General features: G+C 37.2%; 1 pseudogene; it reads left to right on the top strand.

Moving 5' to 3' along the window:
- Window positions 1–5,114: 5,114 nt before the first annotated feature.
- LOC114673640 (U2 spliceosomal RNA) lies at window positions 5,115–5,226 on the top strand (annotated as a pseudogene).
- The last annotated feature ends 806 nt before the right edge of the window (window positions 5,227–6,032 follow it).

The following is a 6,032-nucleotide window of genomic DNA, read 5'->3' as shown; positions in this document are numbered from 1 at the left end:
ATAATAAGATATAAATCGAAATAACAAATAGTTAAAAAGAAATGAGACTAAGTTGTAGAGTTTGTATTAGTTTTCTTATTACTTTTTTGTTTATGCAAACAGTGTTATTTTATAAGCTTAAAATAATGGGTTATAAGATAGTATTTGCAAGCCTCATGGTAACCTCAAACCAAAAAAATACAATGGATACACAAAAAATAAGAAACATGAAACTAAATTATATCACCAGAGAAAATTACCTTCACTAATGGAAGACAGGGAGGAAAGAAGGAAGAGAAGACTACAAAACAACCGGAAAACCATTAACAAAATGGCAAGAGTAAGTCCTTGCTTGTCAATAATAACATTGAATGTCAGCAGATTAAACTTTTCAATCAAAAGACAGAATGGCTGAATGGATGAAAAAACAAGACCCGGCCAGGTACGGTGGCTCACGCCTGTAATCCCAGCACTTTGGGGGGCTGAGGCAGGTGGATCACAGGGTCAAGAGATGAAGACAATCCTGGCCAACATGGTGAAACCCCATCTCTACTAAAAATACAAAAATTAGGTGGGCCTGGTGGTGCACACCTGTAGTCCCAGCTACTCAGGAGGCTGAGGCAGGAAAATCACTTGAACCCGGAAGACGGAGGTTGCAATGAGCTGAGATCATTCCACTGCACTCCAGCCTGGTAATGGAGCAAGACTCCACCTCAAAAATAAATAAATAAATAAATGAAAGTAAAAACAAAAACAAAACGAAACAAAAAACACAAGACCCATCGATCTGTTGCCTATAAGAAACAGTCGTCTCCCATTAGTCTGAAAATAAAAGAATGGAAAAATGTATTCCATTCCAGTAGAAACCCAAAAAGAGCAGGAGTAGCTACCCTTGTATCAGATAAAATAGACTGCAAGACAAAAACGATAAGAAGACAAAAACGATAAGAAGAGACAAAGAATGTCACTATATAATGATAAAGGGATCGATTCAGCAAGAGGCTATAACAAATTTAAGTATATATTCATCCAGCATATATAGCCTATATATATACTGAGACTCGATAGCTTCCCTGCTGAATTCTACTAAACATTTAAAGAAGAACAAATACCACTCCTGCTTAAACTATTCCAAAAAGCAGAAGAAGATGAGGGAATACTTCCAAACTCATTCCACAAGGCCAGTATTACCCTGATACCAAAAGCAGACAAAGATGCATCGAAATAAGAAAGACAGGGAGCGGTGGCTCACACCTGCAATCCCAGCACTTTGGGAGGCTGGAGCAGGTGGATTACATGAAGTCAGGAGTTCAAGAGCAGCCTGGCCAATATGGTGAAACCCCGTCTCTACTGAAAATACAAAACTTAGCTGGGCATGGTGGTAGGTGCCTGTAATCCCACCTACTCAGGAGGTTGAGGCATGACAATCACTTGAACCTGGGAGGTGAAGGTTGCAGTGAGCCCAGATCACGAAAGATGCACATGCACTCCAGCCTGGGTGACAGAGTGAGACTCTGCCTCCAAAAAAAAAAGAAGACAACAGGCCAATATATCTGATGAATATTGATGCAAAAATCCTCAACAAGATACTAGAAAGCTGAATTCAACAATATACTGGAGAGATCATTCATCATGACAAATGGGATTTATCCCTGGGATGCAAGCATGGTTCAAAATATACAAATCAACCAAAGTGATACATCATATCAACATAATAAAGGATAAAAGTCATAAGATCATTTCAGTTAATGCTGAAAAAGTGCTTGATAAAATTCAACATTTCTTCATGATAAACACTCTTAAAAAAAACTGGGGCCGGGCGCAGTGGCTCAAGCTTGTAATCCCAGCACTTTGGGAGGCCGAGACGGGCAGATCACAAGGTCAAGAGATCGAGACCATCCTGGCTAACACGGTGAAACCCCGTCTCTACTAAAAAATACAAAAAACTAGCCAGGCGAGGTGGTGGGCATCTGTAGTCCCAGTTACTTGGGAGGCTGAGGCAGGAGAATGGCGTAAACCCAGGAGACGGAGCTTGCAGTGAGCTGAGATCCGGCCACTGCACTCTAGCCTGGGCGACAGAGCGAGACTCCATCTCAAAAAAACAAAACAAAACAAAACAAAACAAACAAACAAAAACTGGGTATAGAAGTAACACAGCTCAATATAATAAAAACCATATATGACAGACCCCAGTCAGTATCACACTGAATGGGGAAAAATGGAAGAGCTTTCCTCTGAGATCTAGAACACACCTAGGATGCCCACTTTCACCAGTGTTATTCAACAGAGTACCAGAAGTCCTAGCTGGAGCAATCATAGAAGATAAAGAAATAAAAGGAATAAAAACAGAAATCTGAATTGGGAAGGAAAAAGTAAAATTATCCTTGTGTTTGCAGATGATATATTTTATTTGGAAAAAGCTAACGATTCCACAACAAAAAATATTAGAATTGATAAATTCAGTAAATTTGCAGGATACAAAATCAACATACAAAAATCAGTAGCATATTATATGCCAACAGTAAACCATCTGAAAAAGACTTTTAAAAAGTGATCCTATTTACAATAGCCACAAATAAAATTAAAAACCTAGGAGTTAACTTAACCAAAGAAGTGAAAGATCTTTATAATGACAACGATAAAACACTGATGAAAGAAATTGAAAAGGACACCACATAATGGAAAGAGATTCCATGTTCATGAATTGGAAGAATCAATATTGTTAAAAAGACCATACTATCCAAAGCAATTTACGCATTCAATGCACTCCCTATCAAAATACCAATGACATTCTTCACAGAAACAGAAAAAACAATCCTAAAATTTACATGGAGCCACAAAAGACCCAGAATAACAGCTTTTCTAAGCAAAAAGAACAAAGGTGGAGGAATCATATTGCTTGACTTTAAATTATACTGTAGAACTATAGTAACCAAAACAGCATGGCACTGGCATAGACACATAGACCAATGGAAAAGTATAGAGAACCCAGAAACAAATCCACACACCTATGGTGAACTCATTTTCAATCAATGTGCCAACAACATACATTGAGGAAAAGGAAGTCTCTTCAACATATGGTTCTGGGAAAACTGGATATCCACATGCAGAAAAATGTAACTAGACCCCTACCTCTGACCATATACAAAAATCAAATCAAAATGGATTAAAGACTTAAAGATAAGACCTCAAACTATGAAACTATAATAAGAGAACATCGGGAAGAATCTTCAGGACTTTGGTCTGAACAAAAATTTCTTGAGCAATATCCCACAAGCACAGGTAACCAAAACAAAAATGGACAAATGGCATCACATCAAGTTACAAAGCTTCTTCATAGCAAAGGAAACAATTAACAAAGTGAAGAGACAGCCCACAGAATGGGAGAAAATATTTGCAAAATACCCATCTAAGAAGGGATAAATAACCAGAATATATAAGGAGTTCAAACAACTCTATAGGAAAAAAAAATCTAATAATATGATTTTTTAAAATGAGCATAAGATTTGAATAGACATTTCTCAAAAGTAAACATACAGATGGTAAACAGGCATGTTAAGAGGTGCTTAACATTGATCATTAGAGAAATTCACAGTGTAGAAAACTACAATTAGATATCATCTCACCCTGGCTAAAATGGCTTATATCCAAAAGTCAGGCAATAACAAATGCTGGCAAACGTGGAGATAAGAGAACCCTCATACACTGTTCATGGGACTGTAAATTAGTAGAACCACTATGGGGAACAGTTTGGAGGTTCCTTAAAAAAACTAAAAATAGAGCCACCATATGATCCAGACATCCCACTGCTGGGTATATACCCACAAGAAAGGAAATCAGTACATAGAGGAGATAATCTGCATTCCCATGTTGGTTGTAGCACTGTTCATGAGAGCTAAGGTTTGGAAGCAACCTGTGTTCATCAACAGATGAATGGATAAAGAGAATAGTACATATACACAAGAGAGTATTATTTAGCTATACTTAGCTAATATTATTATTTAGCTATACTTAGCTCTATTTAGCTAATGAGATCCTGCCTTTTGCAACAACATGGATGGAACTGGAGATCACTATGTTAACTGAAATAAGGCAGGCACAGAAAGACAAACATCACATGTTCTCACTTATTTGTGGGCTCTAAAAAGGATAACAGTTGAACTCATAGACATGAGTAGAAAGATGGTTATCAGAGGCTGCGAATGGTACTAGGAGTTTGGGGGTGGGGAGCTGGGGATGGTTAATGGGTATGAAAAAATAGAAAAAAATGAATAACACCTACTATTTGCTAGCACAACAGGGTGACTATAGTCAATAATAATTGTACATTTTTAAATGATCGGAAGAGTGTAATTGGATTGTTTGTAACACAATGATAAATGCTTGAGGGGACAGAGATACCCCATCATCCATGATAAGGGTGGTTAATATGCATTTAGTTATATCTCTTACTATACTTAAATTGCCATATTGGTGCTTTAGTCATATATATGTGTCAAATGATGAATATAAATTTATTGTTTGAAAAGTTCCCACGAATGTTATATTTTTCCCTTAGTCTACTCTAGAACATGCATTTTAAATAATTTATGAAACTAGAATTCTTAATGGGGATCAGTTAATAGTTTGTGGTCTTTAAATATTCCTGTCTCTTCTTGCAGGGGAGATGAACTCATATTTTTCCATTTTATATTACAGGAGACAGCATTATTTCTCTGATTTACTGAATATTTTAGATACTGCCATTACTGTGATTATCCTGCTGGTTGATGTCATTTACATTTTTTTTGACGTTAAGTTTCTTAAGGATGTTCCCAGGTATGAAATATAAGACTTACCTCTCTTAAAGTTTTTCATTTATTTTTTGCATTTTCTGTGGCTTTTATTCGATCTAATCTTTTCAACTTCAAATGGCCTTATTTTATACCAAATATGTTGCTTTAAAATGAAATGTGTAGGTAAATTCCCACACAGGTTGAAACTGAAAGATTGTGGTATTTAGGGACCAGCGAAGAGTATACACACTAAGTACCAGGAATTGAATAAAAAAGATGGAGTAGCCAAAGAAGGGCTTTACCTCTTGTATTAACTTTAACTTTGCTACATTTTGAAGTTCTCATCAAATTCCCATTTGTATCATTTTTTGGCCTTTTGGCTAAGATCAAGTGTGATATTCTTATTAGTTTAATATCTGATACATTTAAAAATTTGATATTAAAAACAATTCCCCTCTGTGCTTCAACTACAAATCCCTTACACTATGTTCTGTCTGGGTTTTTCCCACAGCCAAGAGGGAATTTATTTGAGCATATGCAAAATTTGAGTGACTTCAATCATGATTTTCTTTTCTTTTTTTTTTTTTTTTTTTTTCTTTTGAGATGGAGTCTCACTCTGTCGCCCAGGCTGGAGTTCAGTGGCATGATATCAGGCTCACTGCAACTTCTGCCTCCCCGGTTAAAGCAATTTTCCTGCCTCAGCCTCCCGAGTAGCTGGGATTACAGGCATGCACCACCATACCTGGCTAATTTTTGTATTTTTAGTAGAGACGAGTTTCACCATGTTGGTCAGGCTGGTCTTGAGCTCCTGACCTCAAGTGATCTGCCCACCTCGGCCTCCTAAAGTACTGGGATCACAAGCGTGAGCCACCGTGCCCAGCCTCAATCATGATGTTCTAAAAAATAGAAAACAGAACAGAAACAGAAAACTAGGAGATGACATGTATAGCAACACAACAGTAGAGTTTTGCAGTATAGTTGTGGTAGAAACAAAGAAAGCTAAGGCAAAGTTAGAACTGCTGGGGATTAGGAAACTAAAGGGTGTATGAGGACCTGGTAACTCTCTCTTTTTTTTTTTTTTTCCTTTTTACTGTGACAGTGAGGAAAATGGAAGAGCAAATGTATACTGGGATGTAGATGTTGGTGGCTTCCTAAGCTTGTTCATGGGTCAAATACCTGGTTTCTTTCTGTACCCCTAGCTTCCCTGGACTACAACTCAGGCACCAACTAAGCATGTTAAGTGATAGGCTTTTGGAGTTGTTTGAAAATCACCTCAGC

Source organism: Macaca mulatta, chromosome 17 (assembly GCF_049350105.2).
Source record: "Macaca mulatta isolate MMU2019108-1 chromosome 17, T2T-MMU8v2.0, whole genome shotgun sequence".
NCBI classification, from domain to species: Eukaryota; Metazoa; Chordata; class Mammalia; order Primates; family Cercopithecidae; genus Macaca; species Macaca mulatta.
Note: the sequence above shows the minus strand (reverse complement) of the source record. Positions and strands in the feature narration are given on the sequence as shown.